The 22,458-nt window shown below is 43.5% G+C and overlaps 1 protein-coding gene across 3 annotated transcripts in view; it reads left to right on the forward strand.

Annotated features, from left to right (window-relative positions):
• FAM110B (family with sequence similarity 110 member B) overlaps positions 1 to 22,458 on the forward strand; it is a 136,281-nt gene that overhangs the window by 63,599 nt on the left and 50,224 nt on the right. The window contains exons 1-2 of one of the 3 annotated variants that reach the window (XM_038766692.1): positions 12,720 to 12,896; positions 22,207 to 22,288. The gene's annotated coding sequence lies outside the window, so the exon portion shown is untranslated. Of the gene's footprint in view, positions 1 to 12,719; positions 12,897 to 22,206; positions 22,289 to 22,458 lie in introns of those variants that run through there. The other 2 variants (XM_038766693.1, XM_038766694.1) reach the window with 2 other exon arrangements.

Here is a 22,458-nt window from a genome sequence, read left to right on the forward strand (position 1 = left end):
ATGGACGTGACTCTTGACCCTACGAGAGAAGCTGATTATCTTATTTAATGCTCTATAGGCCTCATGTCTCATTATAATAATAATAATAATTATGATTTAAGTGCTTACTTTGTGCCAGGAATTGTACTAAGTGCTGGCATGGATACAAGCAAATCGGGTTGGACATAGTCCCCTGTACCACATGGGGCTCACAGTCTCAATCCCCATTTTACAGATGAGGTAACTGAGGCCCAGAGAAGTGAAGTGACTTGTCCAAGGTCACACAGCAGACAAGTGGCAGAGCCGGGATTAGGACCCATGAACTTCTGACTCCAAGGCTTGTACTCTATCCACTATGCCACGCTTCTTCTCTGTACATGACTGTTGCACTCTATATGTTGCTAATAATAGTAATTGTGGTATTTATTAAGCGCTTACTTTGTTCCAGGCACTGTACTAAGCACTGGAGTGAATACAAGCAAATTGAGTTTGTTGCAGTCCCTGTCCCACAGAGAATAGTGGTATTTATTAAGCACTTACTTTATTCCAGGCACTGGACTAAGCACTGGAGTGAATACAAGCAAATTGAGTTGGTTGCAGTCCCTGTCCCACAGAGGGCTCACAGTCTTAATCCCCATTTTACAGATGAGGTAACTGAGGCACAGTGAAGTGACTTGCCCAAGGTCACACAACAGAGAAGTAGAATTAGAACCCAGGTCCTTCTGACTCTTAGGCTTAAACCCTATCCACTAGGCCACACTGATTCTCTATCGATGTTGGTAGATATATGTGTGTATTTCCACATGGGCCCAGCAGCCAGAGGAGTGTTGGGACCTTGGTTCCTGGTGGTGTTCACTTTTAAACTAGGGCTTTCCAACCCTGATTGGGTCAGATTCTCATTTAATAATAATAATAATAATGGCATTTTTATTAAGCGCTTATTATGTGCAAAGCACTGTTCTAAGTGCTGGGGAGGTTACAAGGTGATCAGGTTGTCCCACGGGGGCTCACAGTCTTAATCCCCATTTTACAGATGAGGTAACTGAGGCCCAGAGAAGTGAAGTGACTTGCCCAAAGTCACACAGCTGACAGTTGGTGGAGTCGGAATTCGAACCCATGACCTCTGACTCCAAAGCCCGGGCTCTTTCCACTGAGCCATGCTGCTTCTCTAATTGGACCAGCTGTTCTTTCCTGATTAACACTCTTAGATCCCGAGTGACCCAGAAGGAGCTGTGGCTTTCTTAAGTATATCTTGGACTCAACCCACAGTGGAACCAAGGAAACACCGTAAAAGGAGTCAGTCATTGTCCTCATAAGGGGTGTTTTGTCTACACATTTTGGAATGAATGCAGTTGGTGTATGGGGAAGCGTTCTCCCCACACCTCACCTCGGTCTGGATAGAACACAGTCCGACACATGATCCAGGTGGGCGATCTTTCCTCAACACAGGGTTCTTCAAACGTAACCTCCCACATTTAAAAAAAAACAAACAAAAAAAACCCAAAAACAAACTTCTTCTAAATAGCCATTTTGGAACATTGGCCACCATGTTAGTGAGGAGCGGGATGGAGGGTTATAATAATTATACTTGTGGTATTGAAGTGCTTACTGTGTGTCTAGCACTGTTCTGAGTACTGGAATGGATACAATCAATCGTATTTATTGAGCGCTTACTGTGTGCAGAGCACTGTACTAAGCGCTTGGATACAAGATAATCAGATTTGGACACAGTCCCTGCCCCACATTGGGCTCCCAGTCTAAGCAGGAGAGAGAACAGATATTAAATCCTCATTCTACAGATGAGGAAACTGAGGCACTGAGAAGCCAAGTGACTTGCCCAAGATCATACAGCAACAAGTGGCAGAGCCAGGATTAGAAACCAGATCCTGGTCATGGGTTCAAATGCCGGCTCCGCCACTTGACAGCTGTGTGACTTTGGGCAAGTCACTTCACTTCTCTGGGCCTCAGTTCCCTCATCTGTAAAATGGAGATTAAGACTGTGAGCCCCACATGGGACAGCCTGATCACCTTGTAACCTCCCCAGAATTTAGAACAGTGATTTGCACATAGTAAGCGCTTAATAAATGCCATCATTATTATTATTCTCTCACTTCTAGACCCATGTGCTTTCTATTAGGCCATGCTGCTTCCTATATTTGGACAGAGCATTGTTTGTAAATATAGGTTTATCCTGAATCCTACTCAGTGCTGAATAAAAAAGCAAGAGAAATGAGTTCAGTCATTCTTTCAGGCAGAAACAACAACCGCACAATAGAATGAACTAAACCAATCCCTTGTCCAATTTTCCAGCCCTACGCCTGCTTGAGTCTAGTAGAGAAGCCCTTTTTTCCTGAGCACAGGAAAAATGTTTGTGCTGTGTAGTGTTTATAAACTGCTCTTCAGGATGTATAAAGTATAATCAGGAAAGACATAGAAATTGTTATTTTACTTTATTCTGCAGTTAATAAACCCAGTTCTGTGAAATAAAAAGGAGTGACTTGAGAAACTGGGTGGATCGAAAAACTGCTTTTCAAAGGCAGTAACGTGCTCACTTCCACTAGCGAGGTTGACCTAAACCAGTTACTTTTAATGAATATTTTACTTGGCTGAATGCATTCATTAAGCGCTTAGTATAAAGTGAGGTAAGTTTTCTCATGAGAATGTTTTTTTGTTCCCCAAACCAGAAACTCGTTTCACCAGTCATTCTGTTTACAGCCCTTTTAGAAAAGAAGGGTCTCACCCCGTCTCTCCTTTCTCACCAAATCCCTCCTCCGTTACTCACTGCCTCTGACCCCCCTCCATCCATACCAGGTGCACATGGTTTTACAAACTTTAAAAAACCCCGACCACGTCATATATGATTGAAGTGCAGATGAAGGTGTAAATCTGAGAGGAGCTGGAAATTTGGGGATCCCGGCCACCCCTTGCAGTGGACAATGACCAGCTTTCTCACCTCCTCTGATGACTAGGAGTGGCAGATTTTAGTGAAAACATAGGGTTGCCTTGGGGAGAGGGAGGTTACTGCTGCAGACTGTAGAATCTCCTTCCCTGGAGGCCTTTAAAGACAGAATCAGTAGATGCCAAAACATTTGGGATAATTTAGATGTAGTGTTAGCTGGAGTCCAGAAATGATCTTTTCTGATCCTGAAGGTCTTGAACAGTATATATGAATGTGTGGAGAAGCTCTGTGACAAATTCCTTGTATCTCTAATAATAATAATAATGATGATGGCATTTATTAAGCGCTTACTCTGTGCAAAGCACTGTTCTAAGCACTGGGGAGGTTACAAGGTGATCAGGTTGTCCTACGGGGAGCTCACAGTCTTAATCCCCATTTTACAGATGAGGGAAGTGAGGCCCAGAAAAGTGAAGTGACTTGCCCAAAGTCACACAGCTGACAATTGGTGGAGCCGGGATTTGAACCCATGACCTCTGACTCCTAAGCCCGGGCTCTTTCCACTGAGCCACGCTGCTTCTATAGCAGCAGGGACTATATACTAAACCAGACTGACAGGGCAAATGTTTCCGGGAGAGCGAAATAAACCAATCAAGGAACGCGGCCAGACTGTCATAGCTAGGAGACTGCAGGGCGGCAGCCAACTGATCAGCAAATAGTAATAACTGTGATATTTGTTAAGGGTTTATTATGTGCCAAGCGCTCTGCAGAGCGCTGGGGTTGATAAGCTGTAAGCAGATCGGACACAGTCCGGCCCCACATGGAGTTCACAGCCTAAGTAAGGGGGAGGGAAAACGGGTATTTAATCTTCATTTTACAGATGAGGAAATTGAGGCACAGAGACGTTGTGAGTTACCCAAGGCCACACAGCAGGAAATGAGATGGCTCTCTGGGAATTGGGATACTAACAGCAGCCAGAAACATTATCAAAAACCACTCTGGCCACTGCAGAAGTCAATGCAATGGGTCAGCAAAAGACCCTCTAACTGTATAGATGTGGAAGAAATCATTAGTTTTGCGATGATCTTAACCATTCTCATAGTTACAGATGGTGAGCCAGATCAGTTACCGGTAATTTGGCTAATAAGGTAACAGTGGCATTAAGTGCTAAGCGCTTAGATAAATAGAGGATAATCAGATCAGTCAGTCTCACCCACCAAGGATGCAGTTTTCAAGTTAGGGAAAGCAGGTATTTTATCCCTGTGACCAGTTTTGCACTCATTAAGGTGGTGGGTGGCTGATTTAAGTGGTTGATGGTTCAGCTCACTTGAACTAAAGAGTAACCCAGAACAAATTGGCGACTTTAGATTTTGTTTTTTCAAGTGTGGAAACCTGTGGTTTCACTGTGGCACAAAAGCAATAATGCCCCGAGTCCTGTCTGTCCTCCCATCTGGCCCATTCTCCAAGTGTAACATCACTTTTGTGCTCTCCAGTCTGTAAAAGTTAAAAGGGAAGCCGTGAGGCGTAATGGAAGTTTCACAGGCCAGGGAGTTAAGGGGACCTGGGGTTTTATTCCTGGTTTTGTCATTGAACTTCTCTCTGCCTTAATTTCCTCATTTGTAAAAAGACGACTAAATACCTCTTCCTACTTGGACTGTGAGCCCCACGTGGGACCGGAGCTGTGTCCACCTGATTGTTTTGGATTTAGCCCAGTGCTTGGTGTAGTGCTTGGCGCATAGGGAGCACTTAACCAATATCACAAATTATCCCCTCCTTGTACTCCACCTGCAAGTTTATGTGTTTTCTGCCCAAGAAGCAGTGGGACGTAGTGGAAAGATCACAGGCTTAGGAACCCGAAGTCCTGAGTTCTAATCCTTCCTCGGACACTTGCCTGCTGTGTGACTTATTATCATTATTATCAGTATTATAATGATGACTATTAGCATTTTTAGTATTTTTTAATGCAGTGCCTAGTGCTGCTTTCTAGCGTGCCTCTTAGTGGTCCATTCTTTCTGAAGCTGTGGTGTAAAGTGAATGTTGAAACCCTGCAAAATTTTCGTTCCATTGTTTCCCACACAGAGGCGATTCAATCTGTTAACTTAGTCATTTCAAGGCTTCGTATTGGTTTGAGTAGCTAAATCTAGCAGTTACAAGCAGTTCAGCCATTTACTGTATTTGTACTATTTATCCAGACAGATCCTGATTACCTCCGTTAAAGGAGAGGCCAGTTAAAAAGTGATGCAGTTGCTTATGGCTCATTTTGGCAGGAGTGGAGTTGCGCCCAGAATCCGTCTTGGCAGGGAACAGCCAGGTGCATCAGTGAAACTAGAGAAAGAGAGAGAAAATGATGCCCCCTGATGAAACCAAAGAGAGAGAGAGTCACAGGGAATGCAGGCTTGCAGCCTGCTTGTGAGAATTTAAAAATCCACTGCAGATAATCCATCAAAAAGATAAGGCACTTACAAATAATCAAGAATTGGCTGAGGCTACGTGCAGTTTCGTACCACATTAAGTAAATTAAACCAACATAGGGAATTGCCCTTCTAGGGTGAGAGCAATAAGGGAAAGACTCTTAAGTTTAAATCATTTCCTTAATACAGTTATTAATTATTATTCTATTTATTAAGCCCTTACCATGAGCAGAGCGCAGGGACAAAGAGAATCAAGTCAGATGCATACGCTGTCCAGCATGGGACTCTCAATCTAAGAGGTAGGGAGAAAACAGTATCTTATCCCCATTTTACTGTTGAGGAAACTGAGGTGCAGATCAAGATTGGTATCAGACCAGCGATTAAATCCCCAGTTTCTTGATTCCCTGGCGCACGCTGTTTCTACATGCTGCCTCCTCAACACACACAAACTGCATCACCACACACTTACACTCCCCAAGTCCAAAATAACTTGTTCGGTGCCCACGCTCACACTGAAATCTTTAGTCCCTCAGTTTTCATCCTGCATCCACACTTTTCATCTCCTCCAGAGTAAACCCTGATGTCTTGTCCCAGGACTTTCTCATAGCTCTGGCCAAGACTAGAATGAGATGTTCTCCCATAAGGCATTCTCTTTCTTGGGGTTATTTTCCAAAATATAGTCCCCAGGCCTAGTTTTAGCAGCTGCACTGTAGGATTGCTTTAAATACACTAGCTTAGCTGAATCAGCAGCTGGGCTTCGTTTTAACCCACAACCTCCAAAAACACACTTTCTCCCATCTGAACCTTCAATTCCCATTGTACTGGATTCATTTGGGCGAGAAATGGGAAAAGTTGGGCTGGTAGTCATTAAGTATTTACTATGTGCTGAGCTGTCAGAGACTATGTCTAACTTAATTCCACTAAAAATCACCTGGCACCGTTAGTATAGTGCTCAGCTCTTAGTCATTCATACATTCAATTTTATTTATTGAGTGCTTACTGTGCCGAGCACTGAACTAAGCATTTGGGAGATTACAATATAGCAATAACCCCTCCCAGCCCTACAGCACTTAGGTACATATCTGTAATTTATTTATATTAATGTTTGTCTCCCCCGTAGACCGTAAGCTCGTTGTGGGCAGGGAATGTGTCTGTTTATGGTTATATTGTACTCGCCCAAGCGTTTAGTACAATGTTCTGTACACAGTAAGCTCTTTTTAAATATGATTGAATGAATGAACAGGCATATTCCCTGCCCACAAGGAGCTTACAGTCTAGAAGGGGAAGCACTCGCGTCAGCCGGGAACCGTACCCAGATCAAGCGCTTGGAAGGCAAGGACGCTAATCAATGTACCACCAACTGGCTTAGTGGAAAGAGCCCGGGTTTGGGAGTCAGAGGTCATGGGTTCAAATTCCAACTCTGCCACTTGTCAGCTCTGTGACTGTAGGCAAGTCACTTCACTGCTCTGTGCCTCAGTTACCTCATCTGTAAAACGGGGATAAAGATTGTGAGCCCTATGTGGGACAACCTGATTACCTTGTATCTACCCTCGCGCTTAGAACAGTGCCTGGCACACAGTAAGCGCTTAACAAATACCACTAAAAAAAACAACCTGTGGCGCTATAGTGTCCATTTTAATAAATCCATTGTAATTAGTCCAGACACTGTCCCTGACTCATGGGAGCCCAGCATCTAAGTGGGGCTGGAAAACAGTGAGTGACAAAACAACATTAAGCAACTTAGCCAACAATCTAAGATAACAATGTTAAAATAAGTTAATTACCATGGCTCCAGACAAACAGTCCTTAGTTATACAGTTGCAGCCTCTCAATGTTCCATAGGACAGGCCATCCAAAATGCAGTAGCCTAGACTTTAAAGGGGCTGGCCAAGCATTGGGCAGCAGAAGCCCATCTTACCTCCTTCCCTTCCCCACAGCACCTGTATATATGTATATATGTTTGTACATATTTATTACTCTATCTTGTACATATCTATTCTATTTATTTTATTTTGTTAGTATGTTTGGTTTTGTTCTCTGTCTCCCCCTTCTAGACTGTGAGCCCACTGTTGGGTAGGGACTGTCTCTATATGTTGCCAACTTGTACTTCCCAAGCGCTTAGTACAGTGCTCTGCACACAGTAAGCGCTCAATAAATACGATTGATTGATTGATTGGAGGTCTTCACTGGGGCCTAGAGGCAGCAGTCAACCAGCAAGCCTTCAGCAGGTTGCTCTGTTCATTCCCCATGAGGGGATCGAGGCAGTAAAGTGGCCTGATCCGTTGGAGAGACCTTGTGTAGGAAGAGCTGGTGATCACCCCTCTCTCAGCACCGCAGCACTTATGTCCGTATCTGTAATTTTTTGCATATATATTAATTTCTGTCTCCACATCTAGAGTGTAAGCTTGTTGTGTGCAGGGAACGAGTCTACCGACTCTGTTATATTGTACTGACCCAGCCACTTAATACAAGGTGCTGCGCACAGTCAGTGTTCAATAAATACGTTTGATTGATCAGTGCTGGAGGAGTGCCACTAACCGCCGGGCTGGGGATACCAGCTGCCTCTTCCCAGTGAGTCCAGGGTAAGGCTTTGATTTATTGCTTTATCGCTGCTCTTCCTTTATGCAAGATATTTCTCTCTGTCCCTGGTGGCCTGCATGTATCCTTTGAGCATTAACCAAGGTGAAGTTTCCCACGGGGAAGAAAGACAGCAAGGTATACAGATTGTTCTCTCCTAAAAATAAGCCAGGCACCCTAGCATAACACTGTTCATTTCTGCTTGATCCAGAGCAAAGCTTTTGTGTTTCACACAGCACCTCCGTAAGGATTCTGGGTTAACTCTCCATTTCTCAGGGTTAAGCACATACCTCTTGCTCTTCCAGACTCTTGTTTATGTGCAGTCTTCCCTGCAGGTTGTGAGCGTTTACTGTGTGTAAAAGCTCTGTACAAAGTGCTTGAGTCTAAGTCGGTAGACACAGTGCATGTCTGCTGGGGGCTTTCAATCTACTGGGAGACAGTCAAATAAATGACAGATGAGGGAAATGACAGTATAAAAATGTGTGCAAAAGTTCTGTGGATGTGGGGTGAAGTAAGCAAGGGAAAGAAAGCTAGAAGAAGGCTGGATTTGGGCATTCAGTAGACTAGGTTGGTTTAGAGTCCTTCTAAAGTTTCCCCCTTCTAGACTGTGAGCCCACTGTTGGGTAGGGACTGTCTCTATATTTTGCCAACTTGTACTTCCCAAGTGCTTAGTACAGTGCTCTGCACACAGTAAGCGCTCAATAAATACGATTGATTGATTGATTGATTGGTTGAGTCCCCAGGACCCACCTTATTATTTTTTTATGGTATTTGTTAAACACTTACTATGTGCCAGGCACTATTCTAAGCGTTGGGGTAAATACACAGTAATGAGGTTGGGTACAGTCCAGGGACTGTACCACATGGGGCCCACAGTCGTAATCCCCACTTTACAGATGAGGTAACTGAGGCACAGAGAAGTTAAGTGATTTACCTAAGGTCACACAGCAGACCAGTGGCAGAGCCGAGACTAGAACCCAGGTCCTTCTGACTTTCAGGCCCATGCTGTGTCTCCTAGGCCATGCTGCTCCTTCCTCCTCCTGGAAGCTAGAGGGTGGTTTGGGGAATTCTCCTCAGGGAAGGAATGATGTGGAGATTCAGGGGGAATGAGGTCTGGGGATCAGCAGACGGGAGCCTGGCAGTAGTTCTGTCCTCTTGGTAGAAGTACAAGTGTGGACCAAAGAGCATTCATTCATTCAATCGTATTTAGTGAGCGCTTACCGTGTGCAGAGCACTGTAATAATAATAATGATGATGGTATTTGTTAAGTGCTTACTATGTGCAAAGCAGTGTTCGAAGCGCCGGGGAGGTTACAAGGTGATCAGGTTGCCCCACAGCGGGCTCACAGTTTTCATCCCCATTTTACAGATAACTGAGGCGCAAAGAAGTTAAGTGACTTGCCCAAAGTCACACAGCTGACAGTTGGCAGAGCCGGGATTTGAACCCATTACCTCTGACTCCAAAGCCCGTGCTCTTTCCACTGAGCCACACTGCTTCTCTGTATTGTACTGCTCTGTACTGTACTAAGCGCTTGGAAACTACAACGCAGCAATAGAGGCAATCCCTGTGTACTACAGGCTCACAGTAATTGCTCTATAAATACCAGTAATTGATAAATACATGTAGTTCTGCTGTACTTTGGTCTTTCATGCTGCATATGGGCTAATGGTATTTAAGCGCTTACTACGTGTCAAGCACTGTTCTAAGTGCTGCGGTAGATACAAACCAATCAGGTTGGACATAGTCCATGTCCCACATGGGACTCACAGTCGTTAATCCCCATTTTCCAGATGAGGTAACAGGCCCAGAGAAGTGAAGTGACTTGCCCAAGGTCACACAGCAGAGCCAGGAATATAGCCCAGGTCGTTTTAACTCAAGGCCCTACTGAGAGCTCACCTCCTCCAGGAGGCCTTCCCAGACTGAGCCCCTTCCTTCCTCTCCCCCTCGTCCCCCTCTCCATCCACCCATCTTACCTCCTTCCCTTCCCCACAGCACCTGTATATATGTATATATGTTTGTACATATTTATTACTCTATTTATTTATTTATTTATTTATCTTGTACATATCTATTCTATTTATTTTATTTTGTTAGTATGTTTGGTTTTGTTCCACGTCTCCCCCTTTTAGACTGTGAGCCCACTGTTGGGTAGGGACTGTCTCTATATGTTGCCAACTTAGACTTCCCAAGCGCTTAGTACAGTGCTCTGCACACAGTAAGCGCTCAATAAATACAATCGATTGATTGACTGATTGAACTCCCAGGCCTGTGCCCTATCCAGTAAGCTACACTGCTGCTCACATGACCCAAGATGGAATTGGGTTGATTGTAAAACATTACACTATTTTGTATATACTCACTGTGGGTACATGCAAACATCTTTGTGCATTACTGGGAAATCAGTCCTAGCAGGCTTCCTCAAATTTTCCCTGGCTCCCGAAATTGGGTTATTTCTGCACCTCTGATCATCATTAGCCTCTGCACCAATTCTCAAGCTATCAGTGCTGTACTAGTTATATGTGCAGGGGGAGTATAAAGCCAGGGAGGTCATATTTTTTTCCAATGGAAATGGTTGTTAGGCAGAATTAGCAGTGGGGCAGAGAGACAAAGGGAAGAGAGGACTAACTCACTGGTGATTCAAGTGTAACCACAGGCGGGTCATTTCAAGTTCAAGGTGACAGCTTTGTGCTCTATAGAAAACCAGGTACCACAAAAAAAACTGGTCAATTTCAGACACTGCCTCCTAGAAAGCATCCCCAGGAGTCTTATCTACTTTGGAGAAAACCTCAATATTCATTATTGATGAGGGAAAGCTCGGTAATATGCAGAACTTTTTGCCGTCAGCAGGAAATGGCTACTTATGTTCTGATGAAACATGGGACTGAAATAAACAAGTTGCAAGATAAACTGTCTTGGATGCTTTTTCAGGAAGGTGGTTGGATGGATAGAAAAGCGGCATTGCTAAATCTTTCCTCGATAAATACCTGAAAGTGTTACGAGCTTGTGTGTGCCGGCAGCCTTAATTGATTCCTGCCTGAGGCCAAATCGTGGAAATCAATCCCTCTCGATTTTCACCACCTTCTTCAGGTGATTGCTCTTTGATAATTCCCAGAGATGAAGACTTTATGCATGCTACAAAGGATATAAATGTTCACTTACAGATCTGTCTTCCATCCCATTTTTGCCCAAGTTTGTCCAATAGCCAAACAGAAGAAGCAGTGGGGTCTAGTGGAAAGAGGGCCTGGGTGTCAGAGGACCTGGGTTCTAATCCCGGCTCCGCCACTTGTCTGCAGTGTGACCTTGGACAAGTCACTTAAATTCTCTGTGGCTCAGTTTCCCCATCTTAAAGGGCATTCAATACCTATTCTCCCTTCTTGCTTACACTCTGAGCCCCATGTGGGGCAGGGACTGTGTCCGACCTGATTGTCTTGTAACTACTCCAGTGCGTAGTACAGTGCTTGGCACAGAGTTCTTAATGAATACCATAGTGTATTAATTTTTTCCACTCCATTTATGGACCACATATTTCTGCAGGCTTTCTCCCCCACCTCCCGGCCCCTGCACCAAGTTTATGGATCATGGTTTCAATAGCAAAAACAAACAATTTGTGTTCAACCAGAGTACAAGAGGGGGTGGTCAGCGTGCATCTCTTGGGCCTGTTCACTCAGAGACATGATAGCTGTGCTTCTCAAAGGAACCTGTTCTCACACTTGTAGAACAAGACCAATTTGTGGGGACTTTCCATCAACAGAAAAAGAAAAGTCGTGATTAGGCATTTGCATCTTACTAGTGAATTTGAGAATGACCGAGTTTGTAAGACTTCTCGAAAGACACACTCTGAAGGAATGACAAATAGGTTTGCAACCTTCATTTGAAACTGTGCCACATATTAGAAACGTTTTGAGTTTGAGGCAGTGTAAACGTGGCTGCTGCTTTGCACTCACAGTGATAAGAAAACAAAGAAGGGGAGACTGCTGGTAATGTACTTTGGGTATTATGGCTGCATTTCAAATCTAGGGAAAAGGTATTTTTAAATAGGAATGTGTATCTTTAAAAAGAGAAGCCAGAGTGTTCGCTCATAATTTCTGGAAACCTCAGAAGCATCTGCGTGTATGCAGGGATGAGTAATCGCATGTACTATCAAAAAGATTTTTTTTAATTTTTTTTCTTTGCATACAGTACGTATGCCATTATCATGCAATTTTATCTAAAGAAGTGATATTTTTCATTTTTATAATTGTAGGACATAGATGGTACCTACAATTGGGATTTTTCAAAATTGATTTGCAGTTTTTCTTGATCTCCATAAGTAAGCGGTATCTTGATTTGTATTGAAAGAAGATTGATTAGTACTTTGTGACAGATAACCAGTAAATTGCTAATTGAGGCAAGTTAAGGCTGAGTGCCTCATTTTATCTCATTAGTAATACATGAAGAAGGTGAACTTTTAATTTAAAGTTAAATTCGGGAGCCGATGAAATCCGAGCAGACCGGTACCGTTCCTTGTTGGGGTTCGGCTCGGATGTGTTTTCTTTGAATTGAAAAAAACAAAGCACCCTGCTTAAAAAAAAATCACTTAGGGCTTCTAAGAGGAGCCATTTGTCCTCAAGATGACAGAAAATCTAGATTGTTGTGTCTTTGGGGTTTAATTTATTGAAATTTAATTTGCTCATGTGCTTTGCTCCAGTAGCACAGTGCTAGCAAATGGCTATAATTAGATGAGCAGTCTGCTAAGCAGTGGTGACAGTATCCGAGCCTCAGAGAGCATGTGCTGGATTCTGCCCCTTTCTGTTTCTCATTGGCTGCCGACGTTGCTGCTTGCTAGTTTGATAGGTTTCCACAGTAATCTTCATGCTGCATTAGAGACATGGATACAGAGGTACCGTGCTCAGACAGCGCTGGAAGGTGCTCACAGCTCGTAGCATAAAAGAAAGAGAAAGGCACGGATGAAAGGCATCGGTCTTTGTTATAAAACAGCATCCCCAGTTGACTGCGAGCCGCCCTCGGAGGTCAGTGAGGAGTTTCAGTTCACGGTAATTACTCATGAGTCTTTATGTCGCGTAAAACATAGCCAGGCATGAAATGAATACTGTTAATCACGCCATCTATTTAAATTTGACCTGGCTTTCCTGAATCTCCTGTCTACTCCAGCAGGATCCGGGTTTGATGGGAAACACGTTCTCTCAGAGATGATTTAGCCGTGGGGAGGCTGGGGAGGGCAGAAATGCAGCACATTTATGGGGGAGAGGTGGTTTTACGCAAATTGTCGAAGCTGTGCATGTGAGTCGTTCTTATTGGTCCTCTTTTGTTTTGGAAATCCCGACATTCACAAATCTGGGTGTGTTTTCAGATATGTGGACTCGCTGCCCCAAGGTTGTGTTTATATTGAGATGAGACTCTTAATGGGCGACGGCGATTTTGTGATGGGTACTTCAATTTTAGCCGGGCGGCTACTCTTTTGCTGTTGTTCCAGAGAGTATTGACTGTGGAGAGTGATACCGTTGTGTCTTCAAAGCTGCTTGGAGTCTTTATGTTTGGGTGGTTTCTTTGTTCCATTTTCTGAATCTTCCGCCAAGGAAGTATGGAATTGTTCCTTTTCTGAACCGGTAGGTTTATCCATTTTAGTAGGGTGGAGATTTTGTTTCAAGGCCCAAGTTGCCTTCCCAGCCTTGTTTATGATAGGCATTGCCTTTAGAGTTATAATGAAACATTACATAGTGGGGTGGGAGGGGTGAGAGGGGGGCCTTATCTCTCAGGCTGAATAATGTTTTGCCAAAAAAAAAAAAATTGGGCCATTTCCGATAAGAGTGTTATTTAGTCTCCTCTATCTTTATCACAGATAAAGTCATCACAGATAACTTTTCTTATTAGGAACAGTGTAAGGGGGAGAAGGATAAGGGTGATAAAAGTGTAACAGAGAAAAGGAGAAAAATACGAGCATAGCCCTATCTAGAGCAATATTCATCCTTCGGTGTACTGCTGGCTACTTTGTGAAGATAGTTGACTCGTCTAGCTCACCGTCAAACTTAACCAAATGCCCTTGCCTAGATCAGACTCTGGAGTCCACAGAAACTTATGTATCAAGTCACTTGTCATCCAACTGGCTCCCTGCCACCATGCGTCTGGTAGTTGTGGATAGCTTCAACTAATAGCCTGTACACGTAAGGAATAGTCATTTTAGTCTCTTTCCTACTGCTTTGGAGGCACAGCGATATTTTATGCAGTCTGAACAGTTTTTTTTTTTTTCCTATGGAACCAATTTGAATCTAAAAGCTTTTATATGAAGTGATATATATGTAGTATGTTTTTGAGAGGCTGAAGCCTCACTTACCATCCCCCTCCACCCACCCCCAATGTACAGTATTACTGTTTTTAAAAGAAAACATCCTGTAGTCCGAATTGTCCAACCAAGATCCTTTCCCAAATATAACACAGAAGGGAACAAACAATCCATTTGGAAAGGCTTAACATGAAGTTTCGTGACAAATCCCGTAATAGTGCATTGGAGTTGTTCTCAGTCCTTTCTAGACTGTATACAGTGCTTGGTGTTAAAATATACGTGATGTAAAAGTTCACACTGTAATCTCTGTGACAGTTATTTCATGTTACCACGCAAGTTATCCCAAAACTGCTGTGTTATGGTTTGCCTAGATTACATTCACTCTGTATGTATACAGTGATTATGGCTCTTGTTGCAATGTTTGTTGCTGCACATGAGCCTCAGGAGCTATCCTGTGTGTTTTGGGAACTTTGTCATTCTTTGCTGAGCTTTGTTACTACAGATCGGTGCCCCCGACCTTTCCCAGGTTTCAAGAGTTGAGTTTGGGCAGTGATGATGGACAGGAAACATATGGAGACTAGTATTTTTCCTCTCACATTTTTACCTTTTGAAGGGCCCTCCAAGACCATTTGGACAGGTCTCGTAAATCAGTTGGTCAGTGGCATTTATTTAGCACTTGGTGCGTGGCACTGTACTAAATGCCCACTCTAATAAGTAGATTAGATTTAAAGGAGCCTATGCCTGTGACTTTCTCTTCTTTTACACAACATTGAGTCTCGTAAGTTTTACACAAAATCAAGTCTCGTAAGTAAACTATAGCATGACCTGAATCTGCTTTGAATTGGAGCACGTGACGCCCTCAGGCTGTGTGTGACAGATCCTGCTAACGGTTTGATTCTTATTTCCTGGAAATTCCCTTGTGTTTCACTCAAGTTGTAGCTTTCATTCTGAAGAAGCCATGTGATTCTTAATAGAAAGTTAATGGTATACCATGATGTGCTAATAATGTTATTCGCAGAAACACTTATCTAACTTTTTGGAACTAATTGTCCCTATTAAAAGGACATGTTCATTAGTAATAGGATTTTTTTTTTAAACTATCAGAGGTCTTTACTTGGATTAAATTATTCTGTTTTTTTTTTAAAAAAACGGTGACATCCTGTCTTGTCGTATCTTCTGAGGATTGTTTACAAATCACTTTTTACTTGCTTTGGGAAAAGAAAACAATTTACTAGGACATTTCAAATAATTTCTTTAAGGTATTGGTTAAGCTCTTACTATGTGCCAGGCACGTACTAAGCTCTGGCGTAGATACAAGCTAACCAAGTTGGACACAGTCCATGTCCCACGTGGGACTCACAGTCTGAAACCCCCTTTTAAAGATGAGGGAACTGAGGCACAGAGAAGTGAAGTGACTTGCCCGAGGTCACACAGCAGACGAGTGGCAGAGCGGGGATTAGAACCCAGGTCCTTCTGACTCCCCTAGACCACACTGCTTCATTAAAATTAAATTAATTTAAATTATGCTAATTGTGCGTTGTCACAGCACAGGAATGTGCCTGCAGCAGATGCTGACAGAAAAATTCCCCACCAGGAATTACTGATATTTTTGATCAACCCTGTAACTCTTCTTCATATGCATCAAGTATGCACATTTAAATAACTTTCAAGCCCCTCTCCCCTTTTACAAGAAGCTCTAGAGTTTAAGATCAAGGAGTGGTTTTATGGATCATAGTTGGTTGCAGCTGCAGTTTAATCCAGTCCTCAGGATGGATTTGAAAACATCGGTCATTAGCAACAGTTAAGTAGATTGACTCAGTTTGCTGTCTTAGTTTGTCAGCTGCTGCCTGCCTTACACAAATCACTAGCATTCAGACTAATCCATTTTAAATCAAGCAACCACTCTAGTGAATAGCCTATTACTATAGTGGTTTGAATACTTTGAGTTTTCCACAACTTTTTATTTGTTTCTTTTGCAGAGTGGAAGAAGAAATCATGCTTTAAGAAAACTTTAAAAATGTGGCCATGAAACGATTAACTGAGGAGAACCAGGTTTATGCATCCCATGTATCCATGTAAAATCTTAAATATTTAGGGGGTTTCACCATAAATACCAAAGTCTCTTCAAAAATATTTCCTCAGTGATGTCATCTGTATAATGAGTCAGTCAGTGTGCACAAACACACCAGTTTCATTTTGATCTTCTGGCAGTTAATTATTTTCACCAAAAGTTTTTCTTAAATGTGATGAATGAGAACTTTGGGGTAACATTTCTTATCTACTCCTACAAAGCCTTCTCAAAGCCCACACTGCGCAGAATGACAGAGAAAAAACTCCATCATTTCTGGAACTGAATTACAAAGGAAAATTATCATTATGAATGTCCATTATCAATATTTTGGAAATATGTTAGTGATTTCAGGTGTTATTTATTACTCCTTGTATTGAAGGTGCATTCCTGCAGTGTTAACTATTTGCTGAAGTCCCTTGGATTTCCTAATTGGACTGCTATTGCAATTTAGTTGTGTTTCCCTAATGCCTTTTTAAAGTTCATTACATTTAGCTGCCTGTTATTGGCGTGTTATTGATAAGCCTTTTAAAAATAATAGGCAGGTTGAGCATACATACACAGTCTACTTAGTAAAACATTTTGCATAATTGTTATCCATTTAACTGAATTTTGTTCATTCAGTCAGTCATATTTAATGAGCGCTTACGGTGTGCAGAGCACTCTACTAAGCATTACACTTTAGAGCCACACCTGTTAGGGAAAAATGTATTAGAAGTTTGTCTTTATAATGTAACTTTCTAATGTTGAAAGATCTGCTGTAAATTAGGGATTTTAAGGGTAGCCGTGTTTCTTTGGTCGTGCACTTGCCGTGTCCCTTTTTATGGTATTTGTTAAGTGCTTACTGTACATCAGGCACTGACGTAACTGCTGGAGTAAATAAAAGGTAAACAGGTAGAATACAGCCCCCGTCCCAGAAAGGGTTCACAGTCTCAATCCCCATTTTCCAGATGTGGCAACTGAGAAGTTAAGTGACTTGCCTAAGGTCTAGACTGTGAGCCCGTTGTTGAATAGGGACCATCTGTATATGTTGCCAATTTGTACTTCCCAAGTGCTTAGTACAGTACTTTGCACACAGTGAGCTCTCAATAAATACTGTTGAATGAGTGAATGAATGAATAAGGTCATATCCTCACAAAACCCCTCTGAGGCAGGGAGAGGACAAGTGGTATTATTCCCATTTTACAGATGAAGAAACAGAGGCCCAGGGAAGTTATCTAACCTGACCAGTGTCACACAACAGGTCAGTGGCAGAGCCAGGACTAGAGAGCCTGGGTCTCTTACATCACAGACCTGTACTCTTCCCATTAGGCCAATTAATTCTATAAAATGAGAAGAGTGAGATTCCAGGTCCTTGATTATTTTCTCCCCCTTCACTCCTCAGTATTTCCAAGGGTAGTATTGTAGGCCTTGTAGGCCTCCTCTCTTTGTACGTTCTTTTTGAAGAGCTTGAGTCAGTCACTCAATCATATTGGGCACTTACTATGTGCAGAGCACTGTACTAAACGCTTGGGAAATTACAATATAACAGACATGTTCCCTGCCCACAGAGAGCTCAGAGTCTAGAGGGCGAGACAGACATAAACACAGAGAAAATTGTGGATATTTTCCAGAGTGCTTTGGGGGTGGGAATGGGGATGAATAAAGTGAGCAAATCAGGGTGATGCAGAAGGGAGTGGGAGAAGAGGAAATAAGGTCTTAATCAGGGAGATTGGCGGCCCATAGCCAAAACCCATAGCTTAGTACAGTTCTGTACACACAATAAGCACTTAATAAATACTATTGTTACTAGCTAAGTGATGTCAGTTGGGATTGCAGTGCTCCTAGCTTTCTCCTTTCAGCCTCCCAGTAGTGGTGACACCGGGCCCCAAAATGACATTCCAGGCCAGAAAGTGACCTCTCTAGCCTGGGAAGCTACATGGTACTTTCCCAAAAAAGGGAAAACAGGCTGCGTGCCCAGCCTCCAGGAAAATCAGTGGGGAACTTCTATTTCACAACACAGCCCCAGTCATCTTGCTCCTGAAAAGTGTCCTGGTCTTTAAATAGAGGCCCATCACTCCTCCTTTGCCAGGTCAGCGTCTTTGGCCAGATGGGACCAGGCATGGAGACGTGAGTGCCAAGAAGATGCATGGTATCTTGCCAGCCGCTCTCAGTTGCCCCAAGGGGTCAAGCATGAGTTAGGACGGTGGATTAATTTGGTACTTATTCCAAGAGGCTCGGAAGCTGACGTGGATGCTTAAGGGGATGAGGAAAGGGAGCTGGTTTTTGAGGGTGGGCAGAGGGCAGGTGGGAAAGCAAAAAGAGCGCTGTGGTGCAGAAAATGGAGACAGAAAAGCGGGAGTTCATGGGAAATGGGCAGATTCTCAGAGGAAACCACACTGCTTCCTCCATGGCCCCTCCTGTCGAATGGTCAGGCTTGTGTCCCGAGTACCGCCGAGGGGAGCCAAAGTCGACACCCTGATCCTCGAGTTGGTTTGATTTGCCTTTCATTCCCCATCTCAAAATCTGTCATTGTCTGAGGAGTCTCCCCTGAGTGGTGTGTGGCGATAATACTACCTGGTATTATGAACCAACTCCTGCTGTATTATGCTCCTGCTTAGAACACCAAGCGAGTCACCATGTTTGTGAGGAATACCAGCAGCAGTGAAGGTTTCGGACTAATGAACCACCTGAGGTGGTCCAGGTGGTTGACTGGCTGAGCAAGAATCATAGTAGTCGGTGGGCTAATGTGGGCAGCAAAGAAAGTAGTGGTTGCCCAGACACCCTGAGACTCTGCCGCTCCTCTCCTCGTCGGTGCCCGGCACGGGCGCGTTCTCTGCTTCAATCAATCGATTGTATTTATTGAGAGCTTGCCGTGTGCAGAGCACTGTACTAAGCGCTCGGGAAGTACAAGTTGGCAACATGTGGAGACGGTCCCTACCCAGCAGTGGGCTCACAGTCTAAAAGGGGGAGACGAAGAACAAAACCAAACATACTAACAAAATAATGCCTCCCCTCATCCGGCCTCCTCCCTGCCGCCCACCGTGCTTGCCGCATCCTCCCACCAGCCCACGTAGGGTGGTCGTGGCGGTCCCCGGGGATGGAGACAATCCTCCTTCTGGACTGTGGGCCCACTGTTGGGTAGGGACTGTCTCTGTATGTGGCCACCTTGGACTCCCCAAGCGCCTAGTGCAGTGCTCGGCACACAGTAAGTGCTCAATAAATACGACTGAATGCATGAATCACCTCCGGACCCCTTCCGGAAACCCGGCCCGAGGGTTTGTGTGGGTATTCCTCCTCCAGTCCATTCATTCGTTCCTTCATTGTCATATTTGTTCAGTGCTGACTGTGGGCACAGCACTGTACTAAGCGCTTGGGAGAATACGACCTAAAAATAAACAGAGATATTCCCTGCTTACTGCCAGCTGACGGTCTAGAGGGGCAGACAAACGTTAAATAAATTAGAGATATAAAAGTAAATTACGTCTAGCAGCGTGGCTCAGTGGAAAGAGCCCGGGCTTTGTAGTCAGAAGTCATGGGTTCAAATCCCGCTCTGCCAATTGTCAGCTGTGTGACTTTGGGCAAGTTACTTCTCTGGGCCTCAGTTACCTCATCTGTAAAATGGGGATGAAGACTGTGAGCCCCCTGTGGGACAACCTGATTGCCTTGTAACCTCCCCAGCGCTTAGAACAGTGCTTTGCACATAGTAAGCGCTTAATAAATGCCATCATCATCATCATCACCCTGGAAACCACTTGTGGGTCTGTGGCACTCTGGCCCAGCAGCGGGTACGAGTTGTGTGTGTAAATTGCTTGTATGCACATTGCAACGTGTTGCACCCCTGCCCACCGGTTGTACCCACTGCCCTGGTCAGGCATATATCAGTGATGCCACAGGAACCCTTAGTTTTGTTTTATTGTCTGTCTCCCCCTTCTAGACTGTGAGCCCGTCGTTGGGTAGGGACCGTCTCTATATGTTGCCGACTTGTACTTCCCAAGCGCTTAGTATAGTGCTCTGCACACAGTAAGCCCTCAATAAATACGATTGAATGAGTGAATGAATAGTGACCACGACTGGACAGAGACTCCCATCATCACCTATCAGTTGTATCAAGTGGGCATCCAGCCAGTTGTAGAGAACCTTGACATTGAAACACTAAGGAATAGCTCAAAGACCATCAAAATAAACATGACCGATCATTCAAGGTCAAAATATGGATGTTTTTGTGATTCTGTGCAGTGGACAATACAACTGAGGAAATGGAGAAGCTGTGCTATTTGTAGGATGTACCGTGAATTCGTTTTTGCGGATCTGAGGGCTGCTACATTTTTATCTCCTGAGAGCACCACTAACATGGGAAAACAAAAATATTTTTCCATTTCTACAGCTTCACGCACGTTTCACTTTTCTTTTTTTTTGTACTCTACCCATTTGTTGACTTCCTCTTTCCTTATCAAGCGTAATAATGAATGATTCTTCTTACTCTTCTCCCCTCTTCTCAGACAGAAGTTGCCTCTGCTATTCGTTGTTAACTGCCAAGTGCCATTTCTCTCTGGCTTCCTTGAAATAGAGGAAAGTGATTTGGGCTTCCATTGTTACTAGGCGGTTGTTCATTCTTTGGCAGTTAATTTTCTCAGCCGTGTTTCAAACTTCTTTCTCTGCAGGCCTTTTTAGAACACAGGCTTCTTACAACGTATTCCTAGTTCAGACCTTTGGATTTAAATACAGTCAGTCTCCTTGAAGTGCAATCTTGATGTGTGCCTCCTTGTTAAGAAAAATCACTTTGACTCCTGTTGAATCCACAAGTGTTGTTGGAAGAACTTGCCCTTCCTATGAAGTCATGGTCTATCCTAGACTTGGAAGGAAAATCTGTTCTGGGAGAATGAACTACATTATAAATGTGGAGCATTGTAAACATTTTAAAGTTTTCAGCAAGGGAGAAGAGTCATTCTACCCAGACTTTGTGAGTTGAATACTTTGTACAAAAGAGCCCATTCCTGCAAGGTAGAGTCTTTTCATTCATTCATTCATTCAGTGGTATTTATTGAGCGCTCACTGTGTGCAGAGCACTGTACTAAGCACTTGGGAAGTACAAGTTGGCAACATATAGAGACGGTCCCTACCCAACAGCGGGCTCACAGTCTAGAAGGGGGAGACAGACAACAAAACAAAACATATTAACAAGGTAAAATAAATAGAATAAATATGTACAAATAAATAAATAGAGTAATAAATACGTACAAACATATACATATATACAGGTGCTGTGGGGAGGGGAAGGAGGTAAGGTTGGGGGGTGAGGAGGGGGAGAGGAAGGAGGGGGACTTCTTTTGGGATTAGTAGTTGTAGATTTTGATCCAATAACCAACCCTATTGTATTGTACTTTCCCATGCATTTTGTGCAGTGCCCTGTACACAGAAAGTGCTTAATAAGTACCACAGATTGATTGATAACCACTTTGGGCCACATGGCCCATCCCATACTTCTGGTCACCTGCTGGCCCAGTATTTAATATATTTCCTGTAAGTAGCCATGTAATCCGGCCTCACGGGGAGATTCATGCTCAGATTATTTGGTGCTTTTTAGAAGAAGATGTTCAAATCTAGGAAACATTTATGAAGGCTTTCATTAACTGGCCATTATTCCCTGGCTCCTACATCATTACCGTCTGGTGTCAGCTATAAAGGAGATGTTTTAATATTAGTTAAAATATGCAAAGCACTTTCGACTTTCAAAAACGCATAGTAGGGCTTGATGGCTCTCTGGCTTCCTGTCAATTAAAATAATTCTCACTGTCTAATTTTTGAAAATAAATAATAGCCTCCTCTAGTTGTATGTGATCAATATGACAAAATGGATTTTGCCGAATCCTCTTGAAACTCATCCGGTGTTCCATTTCAGGATTGCACGGGCTATAGTGTTTGTAATTAGTTCCTACCTATTTGTAGGAAGAAGTGTCCAAAATAATGGATTGTTTTAATAATAATGGCATTTATTGTTTTCTTTCTGTTTCAGGTGTCTCACACTGCAGAGAATACTTTAAGCAAGAAATCCCAGTCCATCTGCACCCACCCAGAGATGCAGATTCTCCTCTCAAGTAAGTCCGTTGGCCTGCGTTTAGTGATCCCCGAACAAGCTGTATTGGTTAGCCCTGAAATCCTTAACTGAAACCCCCAAATAAACCCGATGGACTTCCACCCCTGTTGGGTGCGAATCTGAACCACTGGTAGATATTGGGAATGTGGAGTTTCTTGGGACCCATCATCC

The sequence above is a fragment of the Tachyglossus aculeatus genome, chromosome 25 (assembly GCF_015852505.1).
Source record: "Tachyglossus aculeatus isolate mTacAcu1 chromosome 25, mTacAcu1.pri, whole genome shotgun sequence".
In the NCBI taxonomy this organism is placed as follows: Eukaryota; Metazoa; Chordata; class Mammalia; order Monotremata; family Tachyglossidae; genus Tachyglossus; species Tachyglossus aculeatus.